This window comes from Pistacia vera, unplaced genomic scaffold, assembly GCF_008641045.1.
Source record: "Pistacia vera cultivar Batoury unplaced genomic scaffold, PisVer_v2 Contig821, whole genome shotgun sequence".
NCBI lineage: Eukaryota > Viridiplantae > Streptophyta > Magnoliopsida > Sapindales > Anacardiaceae > Pistacia > Pistacia vera.
In genome coordinates, this window is record NW_022196692.1 from 267,188 (window position 1) to 285,262 (window position 18,075).

The 18,075-nt window shown below is 33.9% G+C and overlaps 1 non-coding gene across 1 annotated transcript; it reads right to left on the reverse strand.

The window, feature by feature from the left end:
• Positions 1 to 15,569: 15,569 nt before the first annotated feature.
• Positions 15,570 to 15,676, reverse strand: LOC116117799. Its single transcript, XR_004126036.1, has one exon. It is a non-coding gene; the product is annotated as a small nucleolar RNA R71 (small nucleolar RNA).
• Between the last annotated feature and the right edge of the window lie 2,399 nt (positions 15,677 to 18,075).

Genomic DNA, 18,075 nt, shown 5'->3' on the forward strand with positions numbered 1-18,075 from the left:
AATAAGGTAATTTGGTCATTACTGGATTATATTTAATAATGGACTAAAATATATTATTGAATTGGATTCAATAATGGGTTAAATATTAAATGAGATTATTTTATATGCCTTGATTATAAATTTGTTTAAATCAAGGGTTTAATATAAATTGAAACTTTTTCAAAGACTTAGGATCAATAATGATTTAATATTAAATTGAAATTATTTCAAGGACTTAAAAATAATATTGAATTTGTATTAAGTGTTAATATAGGATTCATATTAATTCAAGGACTTGAGAACAATTTCAAATTATTGCAAAATGGTCCTTTTATATAAATAAGTGATATTCCCCAATTTAATCTAATTTTCATTTTGATTGAAAATCTATCTCTTGAGCTCTCATGGTCGGCTCTCTCTTCTTTATCTTGGGGTGGACTTTACTTTGAGTATTTTCATCAAATTTGTTGAAGATCTTGGACTCCTTTTCAAGTTACAAAAGTTGTAGAGTATAAAAGTTAAGAATTTCACCATTTTAGTTTCAATAACTTGTCATATGACTGTATACCATGTTTTACACTAATTTTACTCTTTCTAAGCATGAATTTTTTCAGTTTATAGAAGGCAGTAGCCTGTGACGTCCAGTGATAGTATCATAAAAACTTAGGATTGTAGAACTACGCTTATATAGTATTAATGTATTTCAGTATTTCGTATTTCACCCAGATCAAAGTGGAATAAGGGTAAAGTGGCTAATTTTCTACCTCTCAATCATGCCTTCTTCTAAACGATGTAAGGATAAATCCTTATACGGTTATACCGTTTGAATTGGACGACTATAATCCTGACTTTTGGGATTTGTTGTTGACGGTGAGTCTCCTTAAATGCGGAGTCAAAAATCCTGGTGTGCCAAAACTTGTACACATTCTTAAATCTGACTAGACTTTTTGTAGGAATTCTCAGGAAATTTTCATGGACAATGGGCTGAGGAAAGTAATTCACTGTTCTGGTTTTTTCCTTCTTCATACTTCTGTTTGCCATCTGTAATGAAAAAAAATAATATTATAACTAGTAAAATTTATAAGGCGCGAAAGTTAAATAATATCTTACTCGTGATCTATATAATAAACCCTAAACCTAATGCATATCATTAATCCTTTAAATAAAAGTAATTTCCTGAATAAAACCAATGCAATAAGGATTAATAATTGTTAGAGATATTTTAACTGGTTTTTTTTTTTTTTTTTTTTTTTTTTTTTTTTTTTGTTTTTGTTTTTGTTTTTGTTTTAAAGAAAACAAAACTTATAAGAAAACAATTTAAAGCAAAAAGAGTCAAAATTTATCTAACACTTTATCAATCATAATTCCATTGGTTTTCTTTAGTTAATTACTTTTATTTAAAGGGTTAATAAAAGAGTGATGTCATGGCCCCTATATTTGATCTCTTTAGATCCCATTATTGTAAGTAAATCTCATCGTTACATTCAAATGAGAAACAAAAAAAAAAAAAAAAAAAAACAAAAACAAAAAAAAAAAAATTCAAAATACAATAAAAGGACATTTTTGGAAGTAGATGCGGTTTATAAATACATTTGCATATGTTAAAACATTTTAATGGGGTTTGAAAAATAAAATGTGAGGGCTAATAACATCACTCTTAATAAAATCCATGAGGAAACGTTTATTCGTCAACATTATAGACGTTGGATTAAGATGACAATGCTGACTATTTTATCTTTTAATTTAATTATTACTATTTTAATCTACATTTATTTTTTCAATTATAATTGAATTTGATAAAAATATAAATAATCAAGTTACAAATTTACCCTAAAACTTTTTAATTAATTAATGTGTTTCAAACTTATAATTCTTAGTGAATCTATAATAAAGTCGTTTGCAAATTCAACAACACAAGGTATATCTTAAAAAAAAAAAAAAAAAAAAAAAAATTGACAAAAGTATAAATTTTAAAAATAATATGGGATGCTTGTACATTGCAAATCTAAAAATTTCAAAAACTTATTAGAAAAGCCCTAAAGTGTCGAATTTGGGTTGTTCCTTTGGACGTTATTTGTTGTATCTTCCATAAACTCTTACAATAAAATTTGACAAATTACAATATTAAATGGTATTATTTTAAGCCTTAAGTTGAAAACTAACACTTTTCGGAAAATCTCAATAAATAGTACAATCTCATCTTATACAAAAATTTTAGACGAAATTGCTCCTATTGACAAATTCCTAAGCTTTAGGGGAAAACTTTTTTTGTGATCTGAAGGAGCTATTATTGGACGGACTTAAACAATTTATTGGGTTATTAAAGAGTTTATGTACAATTTAGGGATTGTAGAAGAATTGAGAGCAAAATCAAGCTAAATTTTTTATTAAGTTTCGATAACCACAAAGAAGATTACAACACAACTGTTTTTAGAGCTTCAAAACGACAACACTTTGAGCTTGCTGACTAGGGATGGGCACAAAGCCCGGCCCCGTGGGGACTCGCCTCGTCCCGGCCCGAACGGGGTAGATTTTCCCCGAATCGTTCAGGCTTTGGGCCGGGATCGAGCCCAAGAATGGCCCCGAAATTTGGGGACGGGTCGAGATAGGTTTTGCCCCGGCCCGTATATTATATATATCAATAATACTACTCTTACAAAGAACTTTTACAAAGATTTTCATACAAAGTGAAGTGGCAAAAAATGAATGGAAGAATAAAACAAAAAGTCAAATTCATTATATTCCCTCTTCCATTCATTTTTTGTCACATCACTTTGTATAGAGATCTTTGTAAGATTTCTTTGTAAGTGTAGTATTACTCTATATATATATATATATATATTAATTTTAATAATTAAAAATCAATCATATATACTTATAATAATTTTAATATTTGAAAATCAATTATACATTATACAATGACAAATTATAATTGTGTAAGTATTTTATGAAACTATATACAAATAGGTAATAAATAAAACTAGATTAAATATAATAAATTATTATAAATATTTGTAATATATATATATACATAATATGTTAATGCTATGAAACAAAAGTTATACATTCGACATTATATATTATACATTATATATGGTATACATTTGACATTATATATTATACATTATACAATGTATAATATATATGGTATATACTATATAAGTATAATGTATATAATATATATATATGTTGTACATTATTTATACATAATATGCTATTATCTATAATCTTACGTTAATACATAATAGGCTATTTAATTTTTTTTTTTTTGGTTGGTGTATATAATTTGGAGAAAAGGATAATAAAACTAAGGATATAAAAATACAAAAAAACCCCCAAACCGAATTCCCCGTTTGGGGAACGAGCTTTTTTCAGGGATTCCTCGAATTCCCCGAACGGGCTTCAGGCCGGGATCGGGGAATCCCCTTGGGCTTTCAGGTTGGGGCCGGAGACCCCTATCCCTATTGCTGACTTTAGTTGAAACGACAACATTTTGAGCTTCTTGATTTAGTTGAAACGACATCAGTTTAAGTTCTAGAGTAAAAGATCATTCAACAGTTTAGAAGAGAGCATTCGGTAAGTTTTTCAATTTAAAAGTTGTTAAATAAGAAATCATTGAATATGTTGCATATATGTATATAAAACATGTTTAATACGCTATTTTTGTGATGAGTTGTTGTTTTCATTGTCATATAAGCTTATATTGGTCTTGAAATTTTGAAAATGAGTGGGTTATACAAATTTGGGTATGGTTATCGGCCAATATCGGACGATTAGGATGAAAAATTGGTTGGAAGTTGAAGACAAGTTTCGGTTGACACCCCCTAAAGATTCTTGAAGGTTCTTGGGTGGATTTGAAAGAAAGATTAAAGCACAATGAAGAAATTGAGAGAGAGAGAGAGAGAGAGAGAGAGAGAGTTAGTTGAGCTAAAACCAAAGAGAAACTATTTTCATTAATTTTTCACTAACTGACTTCAGTACACAGGGGACAGTTTATATAAAGACCGTTGAGTACAGAAACGCACCATATTGAGTTAAGTTTATATTTCTTACATTTTAGTCCGTTTGCCTAATATTTCCCCTCAAACAAAGCATTTCCTGTTCTTAGCCTTTTGCCTAATATTTCCCCTTAAACAAAGCATCTCCTATTCTCAGCCTTTGCCTAATATTTCCCCTTAAACGAAGCATCTCCATAGCCGAAAATTTAACTGAATTCTCATCTCCATACCTACAGACCTCAACGAAATGTAGCATTACCATAGTTGAGTAGCTCTCCTTTCACAATTAAGATCAGTACTTCATATTACTCTGTATGTAGCACCTGTACACACCTCCGTATCTACTGACTTCAACTAAATGATCAATACTCAATAGGTCATCTTCCAGACATAGCTCACATCAATATACCAGATCAGCTTAATACTCCAGTAATACACCAGTAACGCACACCAGTTGAGTACTCCAAAACTGTAGTTCTGATGCGTATCGAGCGCAAACAAAAATTAAATTACTCTACTCATAGCTTGTAATCACAGTAAGTACAGGTCGATCCACAGAGACTAGCTAATCAGATTACCCAGCTTAATATCATAATGAATTAATGAAATAAAAAAGGGAGGAAATTTTACTTCTAAAATTAATTGACACAAGATTAATTACTACTAACAGGAATTAAGTAAAGAGAATTTAATAAGAAATTATTTCGACTCAAGGACAATTACCCATGGTTGCAAATTGATCACTGACTTCTAATATATATTATTCTTTAATTGAATATTTAACCAAAGATTATCAAGAAGCCAGACAATCTTTATCTTCCCTAATTTCATTAATATGTGCCTAGCACACAAATAATTAATTCTTATCAATAAACCACTTGGTATTACACAATCCTTATGAATTTACNAAAACAAATATAATCCGAAGCACAATACTACCAAATGTCCTATAATCGGGCTCATCCAACTAGTCGAGAGCTGATGAGGAGAGTCATGGAGTCAATCCCGATCTCTCCTATGCCGTAACAGACAACTGAGAGCTTAGCTACTCATGGTCATGATGACAGAGGCCGAAACGGTGGAAACGGAGCTGACCATGGCGGAGAAGAGGTAACCGACAGCGATATGATGCAAAGAAGGGGCGAAAACGACAAACGGACAGCCCGGAATACAAAGAGCCGCACTTCTTCGGAAAACGTTAATTTTTCGACGGGTCTTCCGGAAAACGGTGGTGGAAATGGGATCTGAAGGTACCGATGGAAAGCTCTGGTGATGGGGAGTTCAGATCAGGTCCTAGGGAGGTGAGAAGTCATCAGAAATGAGTAGGATCTGGCCTGGAAGATGAAGAGGTGCGACAACTAAATCGCAGATTCCGACGGTTTTCGCGGCGGCTGAAGCTAAGGACGTGCAGATCCAGCTGTGGGGAAGGGAGATCGACTCTTGGGGAGCTGGAACGTCATCGGAAAACAGCCAAAACTGGCCGGGAAGACGAAACGAGGCGGTGGGAAGATGAAACGCCGCGGTGGTGCGCTTGGTTCATGGTGGTGATGAAGGGATGATGGTGACCGGAGCAAGGGGAAGCTGAAACGTCGCCAGAAAAGGAGATGAAGGGTCGCCGAAGCTTGATCGGAGAAGGTGAAGGGTCGCCAGAAAATGATGGATGAACAGCCCCCCTGTTCATGCGAAACTGCATTTTTCTTTTATAGAACAAATTGTAAAATATCAGTTTGATCCCTGCATAATTGAAAAGTGATAAAATCAGCCCCTTAAAACATGACATTTTACCCCCTAAACAGCATAAATGAGACAAAATCACCCTTAATCCATAAACCACAACCTAATATCAACTCATATACTTTCCAAAATCATTCCAAACACGTTAAATTCATAAGAAAAATATTAGGAAGCGATTTTCGTGAATAAATTCATAAATTCTTTAATTATCTCAATATACTTCAATTTAATCACACATGGGTATTTTTATCACCAAAATAGAGTCACTTTCATGACTCTAACAGTTGTACCCTAGGAAAACACTTTTTTTTTTTTTTTGTGTAGAAAGACACCTTGTGCTTGTGGTAAGGTCTGAGTGTAACGCCCACATGGAGGTATGTAATTTTATTTATGCTCTTATACCTTTAGTTGATTTTTGCTAAAGTTATTTTGAGAAAATGTGAAGGAAATGCCTTAAACTTGCATTAAGGGTAAAATGGTCTTTTCACTCAAAATTAGTTGAAATTGTGGGGAGTGAAAAAAGATCGAATTTCATGAAGAATGCAATAAAAATGAAGGCACTATGGTAATTGATTAAAGTACATAGATGGAATTTTAAAGAAAGTATAAGGGCAAAATGGGAAACTAATATTTAATTTTTATGTTATATCAAATTAAAGACTGAAAGCCTAGCCACTCTTACCCATTTGCACGCCACTTTCACCTCCATATTCTCCCAAATTCTTCAATTTTTCTTCAAAGCAAATTCATAGGTTTTGGGTATTTTTGAGTGGATTTTTAATCTTAAGCTTTTATAGGCAAGATTCTTACACTAAGAAGTTAATTTTAGTTTTTAAAGTGTTGATTTTGATAGTTTATGTTTATAGGATTTACGAGGAAAAGAGTTTGATCAAGAAAAATTCTTAAATGGTGGAATTTGCTCATATCAAAGGTAAGTAAATCCTACCCTAAGTATGATTTAAGTTATGTTGTATAGAGAATATTCTTTGTGCATATATATGTGTTATATGTAGAATTTTTGATGGATTTGGTGTTGAATAATAATTAGAACCTATCCATGAGAAGTTGGGTTGGTGTATGTGATACTTGATGAATGTTTGGTTGAGATTTGGAAGAGTTGAAGTGAAAATTTTGAAGTATGTATTTTGGGCAGATTTGAAGTTAATTATGGAGGAGTTTATTCCAAATTTTGGGTGGCCTAAAATAGAGATAGAAGTGTAGCCAAATTAGTGTTGAATTGTGCACATGAATTGTTTGATGAAATGCCAAAGAGAAGTGCATGTATGAGTAGGATTGTGTGTACTTTGGGATGAGTTTGTAGATAGTAGAGAATGGCATGTTTGCATTCCATAATGCATAATTGCATTTAAACATGTAAATTTAGAAAGAATTATAAGCATGAAACCATCTACATGCAAATATATTCATAAGAGCATGAAAAAGCCCTAAAATATGTTAAAGAGAAAATACAAATAAATGAGAATATTAAAGGTATTCAAATCTGAAATTTTACCTAAAGAAGTGCAAAATAAAAATAAAAATAGAGAAGGTTGTTGTTATGGGAAGTCGTGAGTGACATAGTCCCACATGCACGCTACCTTTAGTGAGCGGCCTTAGAATTCAAAAAGAAGAATTGTACAGTCCGTTAGAAGTGCATGTGGATGAGGACTGTACCTAGAATTAGAGAATTCATTCACACGGCCAAGGCTCCAAATCCATGCCTCAACCGAGTCCGACCGGCAAGAATAGAAAAGAAAGAAAGAATAGAAAAGAAAGATGAGAAAAGAAAGAAATAAATAAAGAAAAAGAAAAAGAAAACAGAATAAGAAAGATAGAAAAGCAAATGATTCTTTATGCATTTGTGCATTTGCATCATAAATATGTATAATACCATGCTCATTATCTTGAGTAGAAAAAAATTAGAAAATAGAGAGCAAAACAGAGAAAGAATGAGAAAGAATAGAGAATAATCAGGAAATGTGATGTAAGGAAAGAAAATTCGAAATTTAAGCAACGGAGAGAGAAGGGTCGCATAGCGGGCTTACTTACTGAGCAATTAGTGCTCACTCTATTGTTTTTAATGTTTTTGCAGGTAATAGGTGAGTTGCAGTAGCACGGAATGTCGCATAGGGGATGGGTTGGGCTACACTGTCACGTTGTTTTTTTTTTTTTTTTTTGAGTATATTTGTATATAAAGAACAATTAAATATGGGCCCATACTTTATTACTCGTATATATGTGTATTTTCATATATATATTGTTAATGAGTTTTATTAATTATTTTACAAGTATACTGGCTAGAAAGAAAGCATTACACTGAGAATGGATAACACCCATAGTTATAACACTTTAAGATCAGTATAAGCTGGTTTTGTTTAAAGAGAATTTCAAATGGAGATACAAGCTCAAGAGCAGCCGAAGGAAGTCTATTCAATAAGTACACATCAGTGCTAAAGGCTGACCACCAGAATTTCAAAGGGCATAAGCTAGAAGAGATTGGCCAAATTCAATAATAGCTCTATGTTTTCTTTCTACTCTACCGTTTTGTTGGTGAAGGTATAGACAAGGATACCTAAACATAACTCCATGTTCCTCCAAATAACTAAAGGGTCTAAACTCCCCTCCCTAATCTGCTTGTAAACACTTCAGCTTTGCATCGAGTTGTTTTTCAACAAAATAATGGAACTGAGTAAAGACACCAAGAACCTCAGATTTAAGCTTTAGAGGATAGATCCAAGTATACCTACTAAAGTCATCCACAATGATCACGTAATACCTATATCCTTTAATGGACATAATAGGTCTAGGACCCCATAGATCTGAGTAGATTTTCTAAAGGTTTTTGAGCTCTTAAAGTGGAAACAAGAAACTTACACTGCTATAGTTTACCAAACTAAAATGCTTTACAAAAAAAGCTTTTATTTCCAATAGTAGTATTTTTTACATGCAATCTTTCAAGTACATTATTCAAGACATTCGTATTAGGGCGGCCTAATCTAGCATGCCATTGAACAACATGGCTAGATGGCTCAGCAAGTAAAGACTTATCCGTAGAAGTACACTCAAGAACAGACTTTAAACCACTATATGAGGAGTTTTCTTTATTAGCTATAGATGAATTAACTGCATGAAAGTTAGAAGCTGAAGGGAAGCTTGAAGCATGAAAGGCAAATTTTATTTGAGAACCAGCAGAAGAGAAATCGATTGTTGGTAAGGTAAGTTGGTAGAGGCCATCCTTTACTATTCCTTGAAGAAGAGTAGCCTTTCTATATTTATCCTTTATCAAATAGCAGTCAGCATGAAACTCAACTATGACATGGTTATCCTTAGTGATTTGAGATATGCTTAACAAATTTTTAGCAATCCGTGGAACACAGAGAATATTGTGAAGCTATAAAATTCTATTAGAATCAATGGAAGGTAGCAATAACATACCTATATGAGTGATAGGAATGGACTGACCATTGCCAACTTGCACCTGAGATGCCCTTTGATAACTGGACTTCATAACCATGTTAGCAGCATCTGTTGTCATATGATTGGATGCACCAGAGTCCATATACCAAGACTGAGCTATAAGAGTTTGTGGTGTAGCAACATTCTATGAAACGACAGTTGATGATATAGGCGTAGAGTTGACTGACTATAAGGCTGCGTTGTTAGTGGAACTCAAATTGGTATTGTGAGCTAGTGTAAAATGTTCAGGTAGGTGTGGTTGAGGATTTAGATTAATGTGGTTTGATGAAGAGTTGTTGAACACACCAGCACCTTAAGAATCATGGAATGCTTCATAAAATTGAGGATGATGCTTCGGTGGTAGATAGTTTGCCGCAAAAAGAGCATAAGCTTAAGTAGCAGATTCATGTGAAACTCCTGAGTATGATTGTCCATTATTGACTATAGATGGAAGGGATGTTGGCTGAACTTGAAAGGGATTAAAATTTTTGTAATTTGAGTTTTGAAAACCTTGATAATCATGATCAAAATGATTATAGCATTGAAGGGCCAAGTGACTAGTTTTGCCACATACTTGGCAGAACAATCTAGGCCTAAAATGTCCTTTGCCTTGACCTCTGCCTCGCAATCCATTATTGTTGTTGAATTGAAATCCACCAGGAGCTGAATATTGAGAAATGGCAGTGTGAGGAAATCCAGTAGTATACATGGCTACACTAAAGGGTTGTTTAGGATATATTTAATGGTGTTCATAACCCATCATGCTTAGTTGAACCATAGGTGATGAACTAGTATCCTGAAAACCAACTGGTTGAACCATAGATAAAGGAACAGGATTTTGAAATGTGATTTCTCTAGGACTAGTATTTTGAAATGATGATACCATAGGACTTTGAAATTGTGGCACACCAGTAGTATCAGTTGAAATTGGTTGTTTTGTAGCCAATAATGTAGAAGTCATGTCATGGAAATTCAACAATGCACTATTAGGTCTCTCAATTCATATCTCATGTTTACGGAGAAGCAACTAAGCCTCTTGAAGAGTGGTAGTACTGCTGTTAGATATAAGGTTAGCCACCATAGCATCAAATTCTGGTCCTAACCAATCCAAGATGTATAGTAGCAGTTCCTCATCTCCAATTTGAACTTCACTAGCTATCAGCTCATCCCCCATCTCTCTCATCCTCAGAATATACTCATTAACACTCATAGAATCTTTCTTAGTGTTTTGTAACAAGTTCCGCAAATGTAATGTTCTAGCCTTTGAGAAGGACTAAAAATACAACTGCAAAGTGTTCCAAATTTCATATGCACTTGTGCATTTGGCAACATGCCTAAACATAGTTTTAGAAATAGATGAAATTAACCAGCTCACTAGAAATTGATCGGCCTTTTTCCATTCAAAATACTTAGGGTTAGGTTTCTTGATTATTCATTCAAAATCTAACATTTGTTCAATTAAAAACATGGAAGGGCAAACATTCGCACTTGTGATGAAGCCATCAAGCTCATATGAAGTCAACGTAGGTAGAACTTGAGATCTCCAATAGTTGTAGTTTCTCTCACTTAGCTTGAATGACAGAATTGGACGAGAAGAATGAGCAATTGAACTCATTGTGCTTGCATTATCAGTTTGCTCGTTAACTATCTTTGAGCTAGAATTCAAGGATCCATAATTCAGATTAGCCATGGAAGCTTGTCAATAGGCTCTAATACCATAAAGATTCTTGAAGGTTCTTGGGTGGATTTGAAAGAAAGATTAAAGCACAATGAAGAAATTGAGAGAGAGAGAGAGAACGTTAGTTGAGCTAAAACGAAAGAGAAATTATTTTCATTAATTTTTCACTAACTGATTTCAGTTTATAGAGGACAGTTTATATAAAGATCGTTGAGTATAGAAATGCACCGTATTGAGCTAAGTTTTAGTTTTTTACATTTTAGTCCCTTTGCCTAATATTTCCCCTTAAACAAAGCATCTCCCCATATTTGGCCAACTTCACCCTTCAACACTAAAGTGGCCAAATATGGCTGAATTATGTCAATTGGCTAGATTCAGCAATTTAGACAGAACCTTATATGTTAGCATTTGGTTGAATTTTGCTGAATTAAAGGGTTTCGGCCTAAACCTTATAGGCACTGATAATTGATTTCTAAATACTGTAAACTAATTTCTGATCACTGTAAACATTATGCTGATAACTAAACTTTAAACTGTAGCTATTACTAATATTGAAAACCGTAAGCTGATATCTTATTCTAGAATTGTGGCTAATACTGAAAGCTCTCGTAATATTCTGAAAACTCATATTGAGACTATCGCTATAGTTGATATTGTAAATTGAATTTGATTCTGAACATTCTAAAACTGATTCTGATACTAATAACTGAAAACTCTCACCACAACTAGTATCTTAGGGGAAATCTGTCATACCTAGTGGGCATCTTGCACACAGGCAGAACAAGGGATGTACCTGTCATACTCGATAAGATCTATCATCGCACGGGCAAAACCTTTGAAATTGTCATACTTGACAAACCACTCAACACCCAAGTAGAGCAAAAAAATCTATCATATGCATGCGCAGAGCCAAAATCTGAAACTATCATACCCGATGGACCACTCATCACTCGGATAGAGCCAAAATCTGTATCATTATGAGATGAGTACTTCGTAGGGTGGTTTGAAAACCACTTTTGTTCTTATACTTAGTCTAAAATACTTTTGTTCATGAAAAATGTATATTTTGCTTGAAAAATATGATATTTTATGCCACAGGGGTGAAAATAAAGATTTATAAACATGTCTCCAAACTAACAAATCAACCCTTTTTCATTTCTCATTTAGTACATTTATCAAAAGCACTAAACTCTCATTTAATCATGCATCTCATGTTAATCTCAAGTAACATATAAGTCAAGAACATATCACATATGTGCTTATAAATCATGCATATATGACATAATATTCAAAAATCACATTCAGGGGTGAAATTGAACCTGTTTCAAATCTGACAGTTTAATCCAGATTAAAAATTAGTTCAACATCACATTACCATAGCAAATGTCCAACACTAATCATAAGCAAATATCACTTTTAAAAGCCAAAACTCATATAACACATTATAATTATAGTTAAACCAAAGAGCTAAAAAATAATATATAAGAATATTTCATACTAGAATAAAATAAACATGAATAAACAATGTACTGAAAATTCTCTTTTGTGCTTTCACGGGTATTTTCACAAATAAATGAATAAAATAAACAAAACAAAATAAAATCTTCTTGGACATTATATAACTCCCCTTGACTTGCCTTTTAATCACCTATATTACTCCAAGCCAAACACCTCAATTCCAGCACTTCATTTACAATTAAAAACTTCCCCATATTGCTACATGTAACAGCCAAGAACAAGCAGAAAAAACATCTGTAATTTATTCTATTCCAGAGCAAAATTTAAGCCTTTCCAAGCATGTTAACTAGCCACATTTTAATTCCTCTTTATAATGCCATTTCCATCTCATTGTAAGCACATATATTCCATTATAAAATTCCACAAAACCATCCCTTTTCATACCAAAGAATATGCTGCATGCAGTCTCACATTTTCAGACCAAAACTAGTGCAATATTCAACTAAGTTATATGTATATAAATAAGAAAAATAAGAATCAGAACACACCCATTTATTTATTATTTAAAGCATGCTTCCAATACCATCAAGTCTACTATCCAGCCCAAAACACCCAAGTATATTATCCAGCAACACAACTGCCATTTATTTAGTTACACCAACACTGGTAAAAACCTAGCCGACGCATGAAGGCGAGAATTTTAAATAGTTTCACAAAATAACAAGACTCTCAACAAGATATTAATATGCAAACATGAGTCCTATGTATAGAATATTCATTTTTGTCAAACTTATGAGCTATGTGTGTGCACACTGACTGCCAATCCATTTATTTGGCTTGTTTCATCTGTTGTGTGTGTGCACATCAGTTCTTAGTGCACACTGTTTGCCAGACTTGTGTCTTGGCTTGTTTCATTTAAAGTGTGTGTGCACAACAGTCTAGCTTACACTCTTGCTTCAGATATTTTGCAACCCAACATAAGTTGCATGCCTGGTAAAGTGAAAAAGATATTGTTTATCTTTGTCTCTTGATATTTAAGACCTTTTACATGTGTCATAATATCCTTAAGCGGTCTTAGGGAATAAAGCATGTTAACTAGCCACATTTTAATTCCTCTTTATAATGCCATTTCCAACCTTTTGATCTTTTATTTCATTGTACTATGAAATTCTTAGAGTATTCTTTCTTTTAAGGTTCAAGATTCCTTTTCCATTGTTGTGCCAAAAACCTCACCATATCAAACATAGACTTGACGACTATTGGAACGTGCTTCCTTTACTGATGCTGGTGTGTGGCATCAGTGCTTGAAGCTTGGTGGTTTACAAGTTGTTCTCAAGTGTGTACCCGGTGAGAAGAAACTCCAAGGAGTTGCTACACGTTAAGGATTCAGAGTGTGGTGCTAAGTGTAAAGTTGAAAAGGGAGTTCTTTTTATTGTAACTTGATTAGCTTTGAACTATATCTTGTAATGTGTTTTTGACTTATTGGATTGCTTCGATTTGGACAAGGTCCCATGGATGTAGGCTAAATGTGGATTTAGCCAAACCATGTATATGTCTGTGTTCTTTACTTTCTGCACTTATGTTTATTGAGGTTAAAAACTGAAAATCTCTTAATCAACTTGGTAATATTCCGTTGCACGTTAAAATGGGTACTTAACACCGAAGTGTGTTAACAAATCCCCAACACTATGTTTTTAGGAAAGATCTGGTGACACGCAACACAAATAAGCTTTGTTGAAATCAGATCTGAGACGCTTTCACTCAAAAATTGGCTCAGCCGAGACATGAAAAGGTAAAGTTTCAGCAAGCTTCGTACCTAATCAATTTCTAGCAAACTATTTTCAACCAAAACCTTATTATGCATTCAGTCGAAGCAAATGTAGCAAGACAAACTAACAAACTTTCATATTTACAACAAGATTTCAGCAACCAACACAACCAACAAGTCTCAACTCACCTAGCCGAAAGCAACCTAGAATCAATATCTCCCAAACATCATGCTTAGTAAAGATTTTTTGCAACACATGAACGGTAGTCAAAAACATCAACATGCAAAGGCATAAGTTTAATTTTTTAAGGAAAACTATTTAGATCTACTAACCATTCAGGTCATCCAAACTTCCAGTAAGCTTCAAACACTTTTCTCCTCTGATCCCGAGCCTAGATATGGGTTAATCTTGCTCGGTTTTTGCTCTCCTCCACTGATTCCAGATCACTCTCACTCTACCTCTCAGCTGAACCTCACACTCTCTTCTCCCTTTTTCTTTTCTTTCTTCTTCCTCTCTGTGTTTCTTCTCTTCCCTTTCATTTGAAGGAATTTTGCCCATTTTTATATTTTTAATCTCTTTAGAATATGTTTCTGCCCCTAAATTACAAATAATCTCGTTAAACCCATGCCACATCAGCTTTCCATTAAACAAAATCCATATTTCGTCCCCTTTTATATTTTTAATCTTTTTAAAATGGTGTTACTTCTCTTATGCATAATAATCAATATATAGATGTCTATAATTACCATTCGTTTACCACCTCACAATGTTTATATATACCATCAGAGTTGAGAATTACTAGAAAAATCGGTACTTAGTAACACTATCCTCGTGGGAACGATACTCACTCGTCACTTTATTACTTTTTGCTACTAGTGCACTTGCTACATATTGCATGTTGTAATTACAACGCATCAAGTTTTTGGCACCGCTGCCGGGGATAGTTGATTATTAATATTGATAGTATCTAGTGTAATGCTAAATTGAAGCTTTTATTTCATTTTTGTAGTTAATCGTAAATATTGTATAGTCTTAAGCTTGAGTTCTTTTGTTTGTAGTTTTTATTTTTATTTTGTAGTTAAGGTTAATTAACTGTTTCTTGTAGTGCATGTGGAGATCATGGCAGAAGTACATAGAAGGTTAATGGATTATGCCATACCAACGATGCAAGAATGCAATTATGGTATTACAAGGCCACCTGTTGCAGTGAACTTTGAGATTAAGCCGACAATAATTCAGATTATCCAACAGTCAGTCCAATTTGGTGGAAATTCGTATGAGGATCCAATTGTGCATATTACTAGCTTTCTAGAGATATGTGACACATTCAAGGTTAATGGAATGACTGATGATGCAATTAGGCTAAGATTGTTCTCATTTTCATTGAGAGATAAGGCAAAAGGTTAGCTCATGTCACACCCAGTTGGGACAATCACCACATGGGACGAATTAGCTCAGAAGTTTCTTGCAAAATACTTCCCACCAGAGAAGACAGCAAAAATGAGAAATGACATTATCTCTTTCATGTAAGGCAATGATGAATCACTTTATGAAGCTTAGGAGAGGTACATGGAGTTGTTAAGGAAATGTCCACATCATGGTCTACCGTTTTGGATACAAGTCCAAACATTTTACAATGGGTTGCTACCAAACATTCAAACTATGGTAGATGTGGCAGCAGGCGGAGCCTTAAATAACAAGACCCCAGAAGATGCTTATGAATTGCTTGAGGTGATGGCCAACAATAACTACCAAAGACCTAATAAGAGAGTAATACCGAAGAGAACAATGGGTCTACATGAAGTCGATGTGTTCGCCACAGTATCTGCACAAATTGCATCACTTCAAAGCCAATTGGGAGGTATGAATGTAAGTTCTATTCACTCACCTTTTATAACTTGTGAATTTTGTGCAGGAAACCATGGGAGTGTGGAATGTCAAGATGCAAACCAGTTAGTCTTCTCAACAACCGAGCAAGTGAATTACATGGTGTGTTCACAAAAGCTACAAAATGACACCTTCTCCAACACATACAATCTTGGTTGGGGGAATCACCCAAATTTGTCTTGGAGCAATCAAAGCAATCAATTAAATCAAAGGACAGTGCTAAACCATCAACCAGTGGTGAATCTTCAACCGGTAGAGTAGAGAGTGTCAAAATTGGAAGATATGTTCGAAAAGTTCATGCAGAAACCACAAGTTTTATGAATGAGACACGCTCAAACTTCAAAAATCAAGGAGTGTTCATTCGAAATTTGGAGGTTCAAGTGGGGAAATTGGTTGAACAATTGACAGAGAGATCTCAAGGTTCTTTGCTGAGCACAACGGTCACAAATCCTAAAGAACAATCAAATGTCATAATATTGAGGAGAGGTATAGTGTTGGAGCAACCTCACAATGAAGAAAAGTTGGAAGAACATGAAGACAAGACTAATGAAGAGGAAAATCTCAAAGCAAAATGGTGTGCAAGATACTTAGGGGAATTTCAACCAAGCAACTCATCTCACAAGGAACAATTTAAGGAATTTGGTGTAAATGCGCACAAGTCAAAATTGGTGTTGGAAGAGACTCCAAACATTGGACTCAACTAATCACCATCTCATCTCAAGTACGCATATACGAATTTGGAGTTCCGAAAAGATGCTTATGAGCATGCCCGAAATTCCAAGGGAAAGACCAAGAGGTGGCAAAGGGAAGTGAAGAACCCCACAAGGATCCGGATTGACGAAGGACCATGGGAAAGTCGAGCTTTTGACTTTAAATAAAGCGCTTCTTGGGAGGCAACCCAAGTGTTTTCAGTTTATTTTGTTTTTGTTTAAGTTTTTTCTTTCAATTTTAGAACTTTGATTTTAGTTTGATGAGGCTTGATATTTCCCTTACTAATTTGTACTGTGTTTTAAAAAATTGGTGCACCATGAGTTTTCTTGTTTTGACAGATTCTTATGGCGATGAAGATAATGAATGGATGTTGGGCATTGACATAGAGGACACACTTTGCGGATTAATTAGGGGAGTATTTCTTAACCCTTCTCTTTTCTCTATTCCTTGTTCTTTATGGTGTGACATTGGGGACAATGTCATTTTAAGTTTGGGGGTAGGAAAATGTTCAAAAATTTTGTGTTTAGTTTGTTTGTGTGTTTTAGCTCGAAATTGTGTTTCTTTTTGTTTTAAGTTCTTTGATTGTTATTTGTTTGGTGTGTTTTGTGTGTGTTGTGTTGTTGTTGCCTAGATGAATTGCATAAGTCTATGATGAAACTAGAATTGTTAGGATATTATTTTTGGAAAATGTTAAGCATTGCTTCAAGTTTATGTTTATTGACTGAATTTTGATTAAGGTTTGTTGAGTGGTTCAGCCACCATTTTTATTTATTTCGGCATGCTTAGATTCATTTTATGTGGTTAGGTGAAGTTTGATAATGTTGGTGGACTCTAGAACCTAGTAGAGAAGTGCTTGAGGCAAAATTCTAGGATTAGACATTGTTGAGGAAATGATTTAGGCATTTTTCGGAACGTTTGAGCCTTTCCAGCCAACCCATGAATGAATCTTTCCCTAGTCACCTATTTGAGCCTTCTGAGATTATCATTGCCTTATTTTTCTTGCAAACAAAAAAAAAAAAAAAAATTTGTTCAATCCCCATACCCTAAACACTTTATCATACCCTTTAGAAGAATTATGGACCTAATGTATGATACAAAAGAGCTTTGAGAGGTGTGTGAATGAGTGATAGAGCAAATCTTAAGTTTGGGGGTTGCAAAAAGGGCAGGAAGAAGGGGCAATAGACCTCAATGGTGTTGTAAATATATGTAATAAAAAAATAAAAAATAGAAATAGAAAAGAAGAAGAAGAAGAAGAAAAAAATTCTTTAGTTCAATTCAAAATCAAAAATAAGAAATGCATAAGTTTGCGGGTTGTAAAAAGGTTGACACTTTGATTGATGGTTGAGAAAGAAAGCGAAGATTGATGTAGCTCTTAGTGTTTGCATGAGAAAAATCGAGTTATCTT